The following is a 17,939-nucleotide window of genomic DNA, read 5'->3' as shown; positions in this document are numbered from 1 at the left end:
TGAAAAAGCATATACTGTGTGTGCCGTGACTCTGCTTGTGTACAAGCAGAGCGTTTTGGATGAGTCTGCATCGATTCTGATGAAAAGTGACTGGTTTGTGTCAAATAACACTTAAATTGATAGAAACATATGAAAAAGCATATAATGTGTGTGCCGTGACTCTGCTTGTACAGTCAAGCATTTTGGATGAGTCTGGCTCAATTCTGATGAAAAGTGACTAGTTTGTGTCAAATGACACTGAAATTGATAGAAACATATGAAATAGCATATACTATGTGTGCCGTGACTCTGCTAATTTAATAAAGCATTAGGTGTGAGTCTGGCTCAATTCTGATGAAAAGTGACTAGTTTGTGTCGAATAACACTGAAAATGATAGAAACATATGAAAAAGCATATACTGTATGTGCCGTGATTCTGCTAGGACAGTCAAGCGTTTTGGATGAGTCTGGCTCAATTCTGATGAAAAGTGACTAGTTTGTGTCGAATAACACTGAAATTGATAGAAACATGTGAAAAAGCATATACTATGTGCGCCGTGACTCTGCTAGTACAATAAAGCATTAGGTGTGAGTCTGGCTCAATTTTGATGAAAAGTGACTAGTTTGTGTCGAATAACACTGAAAATGATAGAAACATATGAAAAAGCATATACTATGTGTGCCGTGACTCTGCTTGTACAGTCAAGCGTTTTGGATGAGTCTGGCTCAATTCTGATGAAAAGTGACTAGTTTGTGTCGAATAACACTGAAAATGATAGAAACATATGAAAAAGCATATACTGTATGTGCCGTGACTCTGCTTGTACAGTCAAGCATTTTGGATGAGTCTGGCTCAATTCTGATGAAAAGTGACTAGTTTGTGTCAAATGACACTGAAATTGATAGAAACATATGAAATAGCATATACTATGTGTGCCGTGACTCTGCTAATTTAATAAAGCATTAGGTGTGAGTCTGGCTCAATTCTGATGAAAAGTGACTAGTTTGTGTCGAATAACACTGAAAATGATAGAAACATATGAAAAAGCATATACTGTATGTGCCGTGATTCTGCTAGGACAGTCAAGCGTTTTGGATGAGTCTGGCTCAATTCTGATGAAAAGTGACTAGTTTGTGTCGAATAACACTGAAATTGATAGAAACATGTGAAAAAGCATATACTATGTGCGCCGTGACTCTGCTAGTACAATAAAGCATTACGTGTGAGTCTGGCTCAATTTTGATGAAAAGTGACTAGTTTGTGTCGAATAACACTGAAAATGATAGAAACATATGAAAAAGCATATACTATGTGTGCCGTGACTCTGCTTGTACAGTCAAGCGTTTTGGATGAGTCTGGCTCAATTCTGATGAAAAGTGACTAGTTTGTGTCGAATAACACTGAAAATGATAGAAACATATGAAAAAGCATATACTGTATGTGCCGTGATTCTGCTAGGACAGTCAAGCGTTTTGGATGAGTCTGGCTCAATTCTGATGAAAAGTGACTAGTTTGTGTCGAATAACACTGAAACTGATAGAAACATATGAAAAAGCATATACTGTGTGTGCCGTGACTCTGCTTGGACAGTCAAGTGTTTTGGATGAGCCTGGCTCAATTTTGATGAAAAGTGACTAGTTGTTGTCAAATAACACTGAAACTGATAGAAACATATGAAAAAGCATATACTGTGTGTGCCGTGACTCTGCTTGTACAGTCAAGCGTTTTAGATTAGTCTGGCTCAATTCTGATGAAAAGTGACTAGTTTGTGTCAAATAACACTGAAATTGATAGAAACATATGAAAAAGCATATATTGTGTGTGCCGTGACTCTGCTAGGACAGTCAAGCATTTTGGATGAGTCTGGCTCAATTCTGATGAAAAGTGATTAGTTGTTGTCAAATAACACTGAAACTGATAGAAACATATGAAAAAGCATATACTATGTGCGCCGTGACTCTGCTAGTACAATAAAGCATTAGGTGTGAGTCTGGCTCAATTATGATGAAAAGTGACTAGTTTGTGTCGAATAACACTGAAACTGATAGAAACATATGAAAAAGCATATACTGTGTGTGCCGTGATTCTGCTAGGACAGTCAAGCATTTTGGATGAGTCTGGCTCAATTCTGATGAAAAGTGACTAGTTGCTGTCAAATAACACTGAAACTGATAGAAACATATGAAAAAGCATATACTGTGTGTGCCGTGACTCTGTACTTACAGTCAAGCGCTTTGGATGAGACTGCATCGATTCTTATGAAAAGTGACTAGTTTGTGTCAAATAACACTGAAATTGATAGAAACATATGAAATAGCATATACTTTTGTGGCCGTGACTCTGCTTGTACAGTCAAGCGTTTTGGATGAGTCTGGCTCAATTCTGATGAAAAGTGACTAGTTTGTGTCGAATAACACTGAAAATGATAGAAACATATGAAAAAGCATGTACTATGTGTGCCGTGACTCTGCTTGTACAGTCAAGCGTTTTGGATGAGTCTGGCTCAATTCTGATGAAAAGTGACTAGTTTGTGTCGAATAACACTGAAATTGATAGAAACATGTGAAAAAGCATATACTATGTGCGCCGTGACTCTGCTAGTACAATAAAGCATTAGGTGTGAGTCTGGCTCAATTTTGATGAAAAGTGACTAGTTTGTGTCGAATAACACTGAAAATGATAGAAACATATGAAAAAGCATATACTATGTGTGCCGTGACTCTGCTTGTACAGTCAAGCGTTTTGGATGAGTCTGGCTCAATTCTGATGAAAAGTGACTAGTTTGTGTCAAATGACACTGAAATTGATAGAAACATATGAAATAGCATATACTATGTGTGCCGTGACTCTGCTAATTCAATAAAGCATTAGGTGTGAGTCTGGCTCAATTCTGATGAAAAGTGACTAGTTTGTGTCGAATAACACTGAAAATGATAGAAACATATGAAAAAGCATATATTGTATGTGCCGTGATTCTGCTAGGACAGTCAAGCGTTTTGGATGAGTCTGGCTCAATTCTGATGAAAAGTGACTAGTTTGTGTCGAATAACACTGAAATTGATAGAAACATGTGAAAAAGCATATACTATGTGCGCCGTGACTCTGCTAGTACAATAAAGCATTAGGTGTGAGTCTGGCTCAATTTTGATGAAAAGTGACTAGTTTGTGTCGAATAAAACTGAAAATGATAGAAACATATGAAAAAGCATATACTATGTGTGCCGTGACTCTGCTTGTACAGTCAAGCGTTTTGGATGAGTCTGGCTCAATTCTGATGAAAAGTGACTAGTTTGTGTCGAATAACACTAAAAATGATAGAAACATATGAAAAAGCATATACTGTATGTGCCGTGATTCTGCTAGGACAGTCAAGCGTTTTGGATGAGTCTGGCTCAATTCTGATGAAAAGTGACTAGTTTGTGTCGAATAACACTGAAACTGATAGAAACATATGAAAAAGCATATACTGTGTGTGCCGTGACTCTGCTTGGACAGTCAAGTGTTTTGGATGAGCCTGGCTCAATTTTGATGAAAAGTGACTAGTTGTTGTCAAATAACACTGAAACTGATAGAAACATATGAAAAAGCATATACTGTGTGTGCCGTGACTCTGCTTGTACAGTCAAGCGTTTTGGATGAGTCTGGCTCAATTCTGATGAAAAGTGACTAGTTTGTGTCAAATAACACTGAAATTGATAGAAACATATGAAAAAGCATATATTGTGTGTGCCGTGACTCTGCTAGGACAGTCAAGCATTTTGGATGAGTCTGGCTCAATTCTGATGAAAAGTGATTAGTTGTTGTCAAATAACACTGAAACTGATAGAAACATATGAAAAAGCATATACTATGTGCGCCGTGACTCTGCTAGTACAATAAAGCATTAGGTGTGAGTCTGGCTCAATTTTGATGAAAAGTGACTAGTTTGTGTCGAATAACACTGAAACTGATAGAAACATATGAAAAAGCATATACTGTGTGTGCCGTGATTCTGCTAGGACAGTCAAGCATTTTGGATGAGTCTGGCTCAATTCTGATGAAAAGTGACTAGTTTGTGTCGAATAACACTGAAACTGATAGAAACATATGAAAAAGCATATACTGTGTGTGCCGTGACTCTGCTTGGACAGTCAAGTGTTTTGGATGAGCCTGGCTCAATTTTGATGAAAAGTGACTAGTTGTTGTCAAATAACACTGAAACTGATAGAAACATATGAAAAAGCATATACTGTGTGTGCCGTGACTCTGTACTTACAGTCAAGCGCTTTGGATGAGACTGCATCGATTCTTATGAAAAGTGACTAGTTTGTGTCAAATAACACTGAAATTGATGGAAACATATGAAATAGCATATACTTTTGTGGCCGTGACTCTGCTTGTACAGTCAAGCGTTTTGGATGAGTCTGGCTCAATTCTGATGAAAAGTGACTAGTTTGTGTCGAATAACACTGAAAATGATAGAAACATATGAAAAAGCATGTACTATGTGTGCCGTGACTCTGCTTGTACAGTCAAGCGTTTTGGATGAGTCTGGCTCAATTCTGATGAAAAGTGACTAGTTTGTGTCGAATAACACTGAAACTGATAGAAACATATGAAAAAGCATATACTGTGTGTGCCGTGACTCTGCTTGTGTACAAGCAGAGCGTTTTGGATGAGTCTGCATCGATTCTGATGAAAAGTGACTGGTTTGTGTCAAATAACACTTAAATTGATAGAAACATATGAAAAAGCATATAATGTGTGTGCCGTGACTCTGCTTGTACAGTCAAGCATTTTGGATGAGTCTGGCTCAATTCTGATGAAAAGTGACTAGTTTGTGTCAAATGACACTGAAATTGATAGAAACATATGAAATAGCATATACTATGTGTGCCGTGACTCTGCTAATTCAATAAAGCATTAGGTGTGAGTCTGGCTCAATTCTGATGAAAAGTGACTAGTTTGTGTCGAATAACACTGAAAATGATAGAAACATATGAAAAAGCATATACTGTATGTGCCGTGATTCTGCTAGGACAGTCAAGCGTTTTGGATGAGTCTGGCTCAATTCTGATGAAAAGTGACTAGTTTGTGTCGAATAACACTGAAATTGATAGAAACATGTGAAAAAGCATATACTATGTGCGCCGTGACTCTGCTAGTACAATAAAGCATTAGGTGTGAGTCTGGCTCAATTTTGATGAAAAGTGACTAGTTTGTGTCGAATAACACTGAAAATGATAGAAACATATGAAAAAGCATATAATGTGTGTGCCGTGACTCTGCTTGTACAGTCAAGCGTTTTGGATGAGTCTGGCTCAATTCTGATGAAAAGTGACTAGTTTGTGTCGAATAACACTGAAAATGATAGAAACACATGAAAAAGCATATACTGTATGTGTCGTGATTCTGCTAGGACAGTCAAGCGTTTTGGATGAGTCTGGCTCAATTCTGATGAAAAGTGACTAGTTTGTGTCGAATAACACTGAAACTGATAGAAACATATGAAAAAGCATATACTGTGTGTGCCGTGACTCTGCTTGTACAGTCAAGCGTTTTGGATGAGTCTGGCTCAATTCTGATGAAAAGTGACTAGTTTGTGTCAAATAACACTGAAATTGATAGAAACATATGAAAAAGCATATATTGTGTGTGCCGTGACTCTGCTAGGACAGTCAAGCATTTTGGATGAGTCTGGCTCAATTCTGATGAAAAGTGACTAGTTTGTGTCAAATGACACTGAAATTGATAGAAACATATGAAAAAGCATATACTATGTGTGCCGTGACTCTGCTAATTCAATAAAGCATTAGGTGTGAGTCTGGCTCAATTCTGATGAAAAGTGACTAGTTTGTGTCGAATAACACTGAAAATGATAGAAACATATGAAAAAGCATATACTGTATGTGCCGTGATTCTGCTAGGACAGTCAAGCGTTTTGGATGAGTCTGGCTCAATTCTGATGAAAAGTGACTAGTTTGTGTCGAATAACACTGAAATTGATAGAAACATGTGAAAAAGCATATACTATGTGCGCCGTGACTCTGCTAGTACAATAAAGCATTAGGTGTGAGTCTGGCTCAATTTTGATGAAAAGTGACTAGTTTGTGTCGAATAACACTGAAAATGATAGAAACATATGAAAAAGCATATACTATGTGTGCCGTGACTCTGCTTGTACAGTCAAGCGTTTTGGATGAGTCTGGCTCAATTCTGATGAAAAGTGACTAGTTTGTGTCGAATAACACTGAAAATGATAGAAACACATGAAAAAGCATATACTGTATGTGTCGTGATTCTGCTAGGACAGTCAAGCGTTTTGGATGAGTCTGGCTCAATTCTGATGAAAAGTGACTAGTTTGTGTCGAATAACACTGAAACTGATAGAAACATATGAAAAAGCATATACTGTGTGTGCCGTGACTCTGCTTGGACAGTCAAGTGTTTTGGATGAGCCTGGCTCAATTTTGATGAAAAGTGACTAGTTGTTGTCAAATAACACTGAAACTGATAGAAACATATGAAAAAGCATATACTGTGTGTGCCGTGACTCTGCTTGTACAGTCAAGCGTTTTGGATGAGTCTGGCTCAATTCTGATGAAAAGTGACTAGTTTGTGTCAAATAACACTGAAATTGATAGAAACATATGAAAAAGCATATATTGTGTGTGCCGTGACTCTGCTAGGACAGTAAAGCATTTTGGATGAGTCTGGCTCAATTCTGATGAAAAGTGATTAGTTGTTGTCAAATAACACTGAAACTGATAGAAACATATGAAAAAGCATATACTATGTGCGCCGTGACTCTGCTAGTACAATAAAGCATTAGGTGTGAGTCTGGCTCAATTTTGATGAAAAGTGACTAGTTTGTGTCGAATAACACTGAAACTGATAGAAACATATGAAAAAGCATATACTGTGTGTGCCGTGATTCTGCTAGGACAGTCAAGCATTTTGGATGAGTCTGGCTCAATTCTGATGAAAAGTGACTAGTTTGTGTCGAATAACACTGAAACTGATAGAAACATATGAAAAAGCATATACTGTGTGTGCCGTGACTCTGCTTGGACAGTCAAGTGTTTTGGATGAGTCTGGCTCAATTTTGATGAAAAGTGACTAGTTGTTGTCAAATAACACTGAAACTGATAGAAACATATGAAAAAGCATATACTGTGTGTGCCGTGACTCTGTACTTACAGTCAAGCGCTTTGGATGAGACTGCATCGATTCTTATGAAAAGTGACTAGTTTGTGTCAAATAACACTGAAATTGATAGAAACATATGAAATAGCATATACTTTTGTGGCCGTGACTCTGCTTGTACAGTCAAGCGTTTTGGATGAGTCTGGCTCAATTCTGATGATAAGTGACTAGTTTGTGTCGAATAACACTGAAAATGATAGAAACATATGAAAAAGCATGTACTATGTGTGCCGTGACTCTGCTTGTACAGTCAAGCGTTTTGGATGAGTCTGGCTCAATTCTGATGAAAAGTGACTAGTTTGTGTCGAATAACACTGAAACTGATAGAAACATATGAAAAAGCATATACTGTGTGTGCCGTGACTCTGCTTGTGTACAAGCAGAGCGTTTTGGATGAGTCTGCATCTATTCTGATGAAAAGTGACTGGTTTGTGTCAAATAACACTTAAATTGATAGAAACATATGAAAAAGCATATAATGTGTGTGCCGTGACTCTGCTTGTACAGTCAAGCATTTTGGATGAGTCTGGCTCAATTCTGATGAAAAGTGACTAGTTTGTGTCAAATGACACTGAAATTGATAGAAACATATGAAATAGCATATACTATGTGTGCCGTGACTCTGCTAATTCAATAAAGCATTAGGTGTGAGTCTGGCTCAATTCTGATGAAAAGTGACTAGTTTGTGTCGAATAACACTGAAAATGATAGAAACATATGAAAAAGCATATACTGTATGTGCCGTGATTCTGCTAGGACAGTCAAGCGTTTTGGATGAGTCTGGCTCAATTCTGATGAAAAGTGACTAGTTTGTGTCGAATAACACTGAAATTGATAGAAACATGTGAAAAAGCATATACTATGTGCGCCGTGACTCTGCTAGTACAATAAAGCATTAGGTGTGAGTCTGGCTCAATTTTGATGAAAAGTGACTAGTTTGTGTCGAATAACACTGAAAATGATAGAAACATATGAAAAAGCATATAATGTGTGTGCCGTGACTCTGCTTGTACAGTCAAGCGTTTTGGATGAGTCTGGCTCAATTCTGATGAAAAGTGACTAGTTTGTGTCGAATAACACTGAAAATGATAGAAACACATGAAAAAGCATATACTGTATGTGTCGTGATTCTGCTAGGACAGTCAAGCGTTTTGGATGAGTCTGGCTCAATTCTGATGAAAAGTGACTAGTTTGTGTCGAATAACACTGAAACTGATAGAAACATATGAAAAAGCATATACTGTGTGTGCCGTGACTCTGCTTGTACAGTCAAGCGTTTTGGATGAGTCTGGCTCAATTCTGATGAAAAGTGACTAGTTTGTGTCAAATAACACTGAAATTGATAGAAACATATGAAAAAGCATATATTGTGTGTGCCGTGACTCTGCTAGGACAGTCAAGCATTTTGGATGAGTCTGGCTCAATTCTGATGAAAAGTGACTAGTTTGTGTCAAATGACACTGAAATTGATAGAAACATATGAAAAAGCATATACTATGTGTGCCGTGACTCTGCTAATTCAATAAAGCATTAGGTGTGAGTCTGGCTCAATTCTGATGAAAAGTGACTAGTTTGTGTCGAATAACACTGAAAATGATAGAAACATATGAAAAAGCATATACTGTATGTGCCGTGATTCTGCTAGGACAGTCAAGCGTTTTGGATGAGTCTGGCTCAATTCTGATGAAAAGTGACTAGTTTGTGTCGAATAACACTGAAATTGATAGAAACATGTGAAAAAGCATATACTATGTGCGCCGTGACTCTGCTAGTACAATAAAGCATTAGGTGTGAGTCTGGCTCAATTTTGATGAAAAGTGACTAGTTTGTGTCGAATAACACTGAAAATGATAGAAACATATGAAAAAGCATATACTATGTGTGCCGTGACTCTGCTTGTACAGTCAAGCGTTTTGGATGAGTCTGGCTCAATTCTGATGAAAAGTGACTAGTTTGTGTCGAATAACACTGAAAATGATAGAAACACATGAAAAAGCATATACTGTATGTGTCGTGATTCTGCTAGGACAGTCAAGCGTTTTGGATGAGTCTGGCTCAATTCTGATGAAAAGTGACTAGTTTGTGTCGAATAACACTGAAACTGATAGAAACATATGAAAAAGCATATACTGTGTGTGCCGTGACTCTGCTTGGACAGTCAAGTGTTTTGGATGAGCCTGGCTCAATTTTGATGAAAAGTGACTAGTTGTTGTCAAATAACACTGAAACTGATAGAAACATATGAAAAAGCATATACTGTGTGTGCCGTGACTCTGCTTGTACAGTCAAGCGTTTTGGATGAGTCTGGCTCAATTCTGATGAAAAGTGACTAGTTTGTGTCAAATAACACTGAAATTGATAGAAACATATGAAAAAGCATATATTGTGTGTGCCGTGACTCTGCTAGGACAGTAAAGCATTTTGGATGAGTCTGGCTCAATTCTGATGAAAAGTGATTAGTTGTTGTCAAATAACACTGAAACTGATAGAAACATATGAAAAAGCATATACTATGTGCGCCGTGACTCTGCTAGTACAATAAAGCATTAGGTGTGAGTCTGGCTCAATTTTGATGAAAAGTGACTAGTTTGTGTCGAATAACACTGAAACTGATAGAAACATATGAAAAAGCATATACTGTGTGTGCCGTGATTCTGCTAGGACAGTCAAGCATTTTGGATGAGTCTGGCTCAATTCTGATGAAAAGTGACTAGTTTGTGTCGAATAACACTGAAACTGATAGAAACATATGAAAAAGCATATACTGTGTGTGCCGTGACTCTGCTTGGACAGTCAAGTGTTTTGGATGAGTCTGGCTCAATTTTGATGAAAAGTGACTAGTTGTTGTCAAATAACACTGAAACTGATAGAAACATATGAAAAAGCATATACTGTGTGTGCCGTGACTCTGTACTTACAGTCAAGCGCTTTGGATGAGACTGCATCGATTCTTATGAAAAGTGACTAGTTTGTGTCAAATAACACTGAAATTGATAGAAACATATGAAATAGCATATACTTTTGTGGCCGTGACTCTGCTTGTACAGTCAAGCGTTTTGGATGAGTCTGGCTCAATTCTGATGAAAAGTGACTAGTTTGTGTCGAATAACACTGAAAATGATAGAAACATATGAAAAAGCATGTATTATGTGTGCCGTGACTCTGCTTGTACAGTCAAGCGTTTTGGATGAGTCTGGCTCAATTCTGATGAAAAGTGACTAGTTTGTGTCGAATAACACTGAAACTGATAGAAACATATGAAAAAGCATATACTGTGTGTGCCGTGACTCTGCTTGTGTACAAGCAGAGCGTTTTGGATGAGTCTGCATCGATTCTGATGAAAAGTGACTGGTTTGTGTCAAATAACACTTAAATTGATAGAAACATATGAAAAAGCATATACTGTGTGTGCCGTGACTCTGCTTGGACAGTCAAGTGTTTTGGATGAGCCTGGCTCAATTTTGATGAAAAGTGACTAGTTGTTGTCAAATAACACTGAAACTGATAGAAACATATGAAAAAGCATATACTGTGTGTGCCGTGACTCTGCTTGTACAGTCAAGCGTTTTGGATGAGTCTGGCTCAATTCTGATGAAAAGTGACTAGTTTGTGTCAAATAACACTGAAATTGATAGAAACATATGAAAAAGCATATATTGTGTGTGCCGTGACTCTGCTAGGACAGTCAAGCATTTTGGATGAGTCTGGCTCAATTCTGATGAAAAGTGACTAGTTTGTGTCAAATGACACTGAAATTGATAGAAACATATGAAAAAGCATATACTATGTGTGCCGTGACTCTGCTAATTCAATAAAGCATTAGGTGTGAGTCTGGCTCAATTCTGATGAAAAGTGACTAGTTTGTGTCGAATAACACTGAAAATGATAGAAACATATGAAAAAGCATATACTGTATGTGCCGTGATTCTGCTAGGACAGTCAAGCGTTTTGGATGAGTCTGGCTCAATTCTGATGAAAAGTGACTAGTTTGTGTCGAATAACACTGAAATTGATAGAAACATGTGAAAAAGCATATACTATGTGCGCCGTGACTCTGCTAGTACAATAAAGCATTAGGTGTGAGTCTGGCTCAATTCTGATGAAAAGTGACTAGTTTGTGTCGAATAACACTGAAACTGATAGAAACATATGAAAAAGCATATACTGTGTGTGCCGTGACTCTGCTTGGACAGTCAAGTGTTTTGGATGAGTCTGGCTCAATTTTGATGAAAAGTGACTAGTTGTTGTCAAATAACACTGAAACTGATAGAAACATATGAAAAAGCATATACTGTGTGTGCCGTGACTCTGTACTTACAGTCAAGCGCTTTGGATGAGACTGCATCGATTCTTATGAAAAGTGACTAGTTTGTGTCAAATAACACTGAAATTGATAGAAACATATGAAATAGCATATACTTTTGTGGCCGTGACTCTGCTTGTACAGTCAAGCGTTTTGGATGAGTCTGGCTCAATTCTGATGAAAAGTGACTAGTTTGTGTCGAATAACACTGAAAATGATAGAAACATATGAAAAAGCATGTACTATGTGTGCCGTGACTCTGCTTGTACAGTCAAGCGTTTTGCATGAGTCTGGCTCAATTCTGATGAAAAGTGACTAGTTTGTGTCGAATAACACTGAAACTGATAGAAACATATGAAAAAGCATATACTGTGTGTGCCGTGACTCTGCTTGTGTACAAGCAGAGCGTTTTGGATGAGTCTGCATCGATTCTGATGAAAAGTGACTGGTTTGTGTCAAATAACACTTAAATTGATAGAAACATATGAAAAAGCATATACTGTGTGTGCCGTGACTCTGCTTGGACAGTCAAGTGTTTTGGATGAGCCTGGCTCAATTTTGATGAAAAGTGACTAGTTGTTGTCAAATAACACTGAAACTGATAGAAACATATGAAAAAGCATATACTGTGTGTGCCGTGACTCTGCTTGTACAGTCAAGCGTTTTGGATGAGTCTGGCTCAATTCTGATGAAAAGTGACTAGTTTGTGTCAAATAACACTGAAATTGATAGAAACATATGAAAAAGCATATATTGTGTGTGCCGTGACTCTGCTAGGACAGTCAAGCATTTTGGATGAGTCTGGCTCAATTCTGATGAAAAGTGATTAGTTGTTGTCAAATAACACTGAAACTGATAGAAACATATGAAAAAGCATATACTATGTGCGCCGTGACTCTGCTAGTACAATAAAGCATTAGGTGTGAGTCTGGCTCAATTTTGATGAAAAGTGACTAGTTTGTGTCGAATAACACTGAAACTGATAGAAACATATGAAAAAGCATATACTGTGTGTGCCGTGATTCTGCTAGGACAGTCAAGCATTTTGGATGAGTCTGGCTCAATTCTGATGAAAAGTGACTAGTTTGTGTCGAATAACACTGAAACTGATAGAAACATATGAAAAAGCATATACTGTGTGTGCCATGACTGCTTGGACAGTCAAGTGTTTTGGATGAGTCTGGCTCAATTTTGATGAAAAGTGACTAGTTGTTGTCAAATAACACTGAAACTGATAGAAACATATGAAAAAGCATATACTGTGTGTGCCGTGACTCTGTACTTACAGTCAAGCGCTTTGGATGAGACTGCATCGATTCTTATGAAAAGTGACTAGTTTGTGTCAAATAACACTGAAATTGATAGAAACATATGAAATAGCATATACTTTTGTGGCCGTGACTCTGCTTGTACATTCAAGCGTTTTGGATGGGTCTGGCTCAATTCTGATGAAAAGTGACTAGTTTGTGTCGAATAACACTGAAAATGATAGAAACATATGAAAAAGCATGTATTATGTGAGCCGTGACTCTGCTTGTACAGTCAAGCGTTTTGGATGAGTCTGGCTCAATTCTGATGAAAAGTGACTAGTTTGTGTCGAATAACACTGAAACTGATAGAAACATATGAAAAAGCATATACTGTGTGTGCCGTGACTCTGCTTGTGTACAAGCAGAGCGTTTTGGATGAGTCTGCATCGATTCTGATGAAAAGTGACTGGTTTGTGTCAAATAACACTTAAATTGATAGAAACATATGAAAAAGCATATAATGTGTGTGCCGTGACTCTGCTTGTACAGTCAAGCATTTTGGATGAGTCTGGCTCAATTCTGATGAAAAGTGACTAGTTTGTGTCAAATGACACTGAAATTGATAGAAACATATGAAATAGCATATACTATGTGTGCCGTGACTCTGCTAATTCAATAAAGCATTAGGTGTGAGTCTGGCTCAATTCTGATGAAAAGTGACTAGTTTGTGTCGAATAACACTGAAAATGATAGAAACATATTGCTTACAAGCAGAGCGTTTTGGATGAGTGTGCATCGATTCTGATGAAAAGTGACTAGTTTGTGTCGAATAACACTGAAAATGATAGAAACATATGAAAAAGCATATACTGTATGTGCCATGATTCTGCTAGGACAGTCAAGCGTTTTGGATGAGTCTGGCTCAATTCTGATGAAAAGTGACTAGTTTGTGTCGAATAACACTGAAATTGATAGAAACATGTGAAAAAGCATATTCTATGTGCGCCGTGACTCTGCTAGTACAATAAAGCATTAGGTGTGAGTCTGGCTCAATTTTGATGAAAAGTGACTAGTTTGTGTCGAATAACACTGAAATTGATAGAAACATATGAAATAGCATATACTTTTGTGGCCGTGACTCTGCTTGTACAGTCAAGCGTTTTGGATGAGTCTGTCTCAATTCTGATGAAAAGTGACTAGTTTGTGTCGAATAACACTGAAAATGATAGAAACATATGAAAAAGCATATACTATGTGCGCCGTGACTCTGCTTGTACAGTCAAGCGTTTTGGATGAGTCTGGCTCAATTCTGATGAAAAGTGACTAGTTTGTGTGAAATAACCCTGAAATTGATAGAAACATATGAAAAAGCATATACTGTGTGTGCCGTGACTCTGCTTGTACAGTCAAGCGTTTTGGATGAGTCTGGCTCAATTCTGATGAAAAGTGACTAGTTTGTGGCGAATAACACTGAAACTGATAGAAACATATGAAAAAGCATATACTGTGTGTGCCGTGATTCTGCTTGTGTACAAGCAGAGCGTTTTGAATGAGTCTGCATCGATTCTGATGAAAAGTGACTAGTTTGTGTCAAATAACACTGAAATTGATAGAAACATATGAAAAAGCATATAATGTGTGTGCCGTGACTCTGCTTGTACAGTCAAGCGTTTTGGATGAGTCTGGCTCAATTCTGATGAAAAGTGACTAGTTTGTGTCAAATGACACTGAAATTGATAGAAACATATGAAATAGCATATACTATGTGTGCCGTGACTCTGCTAATTCAATAAAGCATTAGGTGTGAGTCTGGCTCAATTCTGATGAAAAGTGACTAGTTTGTGTCAAATAACACTGAAATTGATAGAAACATATGAAAAAGCATATACTGTGTGTGCCGTGATTCTGCTAGGACAGTCAAGCGTTTTGGATGAGTCTGGCTCAATTCTGATGAAAAGTGACTAGTTTGTGTCGAATAACACTGAAACTGATAGAAACATATGAAAAAGCATATACTGTGTGTGCCGTGACTCTGTACTTACAGTCAAGCGCTTTGGATGAGACTGCATCGATTCTTATGAAAAGTGACTAGTTTGTGTCAAATAACACTGAAATTGATAGAAACATATGAAATAGCATATACTTTTGTGGCCGTGACTCTGCTTGTACAGTCAAGCGTTTTGGATGAGTCTGGCTCAATTCTGATGAAAAGTGACTAGTTTGTGTCGAATAACACTGAAAATGATAGAAACATATGAAAAAGCATGTACTATGTGTGCCGTGACTCTGCTTGTACAGTCAAGCGTTTTGGATGAGTCTGGCTCAATTCTGATGAAAAGTGACTAGTTTGTGTCGAATAACACTGAAACTGATAGAAACATATGAAAAAGCATATACTGTGTGTGCCGTGACTCTGCTTGTGTACAAGCAGAGCGTTTTGGATGAGTCTGCATCGATTCTGATGAAAAGTGACTGGTTTGTGTCAAATAACACTTAAATTGATAGAAACATATGAAAAAGCATATACTGTGTGTGCCGTGACTCTGCTTGGACAGTCAAGTGTTTTGGATGAGCCTGGCTCAATTTTGATGAAAAGTGACTAGTTGTTGTCAAATAACACTGAAACTGATAGAAACATATGAAAAAGCATATACTGTGTGTGCCGTGACTCTGCTTGTACAGTCAAGCGTTTTGGATGAGTCTGGCTCAATTCTGATGAAAAGTGACTAGTTTGTGTCAAATAACACTGAAATTGATAGAAACATATGAAAAAGCATATATTGTGTGTGCCGTGACTCTGCTAGGACAGTCAAGCATTTTGGATGAGTCTGGCTCAATTCTGATGAAAAGTGACTAGTTTGTGTCAAATGACACTGAAATTGATAGAAACATATGAAAAAGCATATACTATGTGTGCCGTGACTCTGCTAATTCAATAAAGCATTAGGTGTGAGTCTGGCTCAATTCTGATGAAAAGTGACTAGTTTGTGTCGAATAACACTGAAAATGATAGAAACATATGAAAAAGCATATACTGTATGTGCCGTGATTCTGCTAGGACAGTCAAGCGTTTTGGATGAGTCTGGCTCAATTCTGATGAAAAGTGACTAGTTTGTGTCGAATAACACTGAAATTGATAGAAACATGTGAAAAAGCATATACTATGTGCGCCGTGACTCTGCTAGTACAATAAAGCATTAGGTGTGAGTCTGGCTCAATTCTGATGAAAAGTGACTAGTTTGTGTCGAATAACACTGAAACTGATAGAAACATATGAAAAAGCATATACTGTGTGTGCCGTGACTCTGCTTGGACAGTCAAGTGTTTTGGATGAGTCTGGCTCAATTTTGATGAAAAGTGACTAGTTGTTGTCAAATAACACTGAAACTGATAGAAACATATGAAAAAGCATATACTGTGTGTGCCGTGACTCTGTACTTACAGTCAAGCGCTTTGGATGAGACTGCATCGATTCTTATGAAAAGTGACTAGTTTGTGTCAAATAACACTGAAATTGATAGAAACATATGAAATAGCATATACTTTTGTGGCCGTGACTCTGCTTGTACAGTCAAGCGTTTTGGATGAGTCTGGCTCAATTCTGATGAAAAGTGACTAGTTTGTGTCGAATAACACTGAAAATGATAGAAACATATGAAAAAGCATATACTGTGTGTGCCGTGACTCTGCTTGTGTACAAGCAGAGCGTTTTGGATGAGTCTGCATCGATTCTGATGAAAAGTGACTGGTTTGTGTCAAATAACACTTAAATTGATAGAAACATATGAAAAAGCATATACTGTGTGTGCCGTGACTCTGCTTGGACAGTCAAGTGTTTTGGATGAGCCTGGCTCAATTTTGATGAAAAGTGACTAGTTGTTGTCAAATAACACTGAAACTGATAGAAACATATGAAAAAGCATATACTGTGTGTGCCGTGACTCTGCTTGTACAGTCAAGCGTTTTGGATGAGTCTGGCTCAATTCTGATGAAAAGTGACTAGTTTGTGTCAAATAACACTGAAATTGATAGAAACATATGAAAAAGCATATATTGTGTGTGCCGTGACTCTGCTAGGACAGTCAAGCATTTTGGATGAGTCTGGCTCAATTCTGATGAAAAGTGATTAGTTGTTGTCAAATAACACTGAAACTGATAGAAACATATGAAAAAGCATATACTATGTGCGCCGTGACTCTGCTAGTACAATAAAGCATTAGGTGTGAGTCTGGCTCAATTTTGATGAAAAGTGACTAGTTTGTGTCGAATAACACTGAAACTGATAGAAACATATGAAAAAGCATATACTGTGTGTGCCGTGATTCTGCTAGGACAGTCAAGCATTTTGGATGAGTCTGGCTCAATTCTGATGAAAAGTGACTAGTTTGTGTCGAATAACACTGAAACTGATAGAAACATATGAAAAAGCATATACTGTGTGTGCCATGACTGCTTGGACAGTCAAGTGTTTTGGATGAGTCTGGCTCAATTTTGATGAAAAGTGACTAGTTGTTGTCAAATAACACTGAAACTGATAGAAACATATGAAAAAGCATATACTGTGTGTGCCGTGACTCTGTACTTACAGTCAAGCGCTTTGGATGAGACTGCATCGATTCTTATGAAAAGTGACTAGTTTGTGTCAAATAACACTGAAATTGATAGAAACATATGAAATAGCATATACTTTTGTGGCCGTGACTCTGCTTGTACATTCAAGCGTTTTGGATGGGTCTGGCTCAATTCTGATGAAAAGTGACTAGTTTGTGTCGAATAACACTGAAAATGATAGAAACATATGAAAAAGCATGTATTATGTGAGCCGTGACTCTGCTTGTACAGTCAAGCGTTTTGGATGAGTCTGGCTCAATTCTGATGAAAAGTGACTAGTTTGTGTCGAATAACACTGAAACTGATAGAAACATATGAAAAAGCATATACTGTGTGTGCCGTGACTCTGCTTGTGTACAAGCAGAGCGTTTTGGATGAGTCTGCATCGATTCTGATGAAAAGTGACTGGTTTGTGTCAAATAACACTTAAATTGATAGAAACATATGAAAAAGCATATAATGTGTGTGCCGTGACTCTGCTTGTACAGTCAAGCATTTTGGATGAGTCTGGCTCAATTCTGATGAAAAGTGACTAGTTTGTGTCAAATGACACTGAAATTGATAGAAACATATGAAATAGCATATACTATGTGTGCCGTGACTCTGCTAA

This window comes from Thunnus thynnus, chromosome 2, assembly GCF_963924715.1.
Source record: "Thunnus thynnus chromosome 2, fThuThy2.1, whole genome shotgun sequence".
Lineage (NCBI taxonomy): Eukaryota > Metazoa > Chordata > Actinopteri > Scombriformes > Scombridae > Thunnus > Thunnus thynnus.
Note: the sequence above shows the minus strand (reverse complement) of the source record.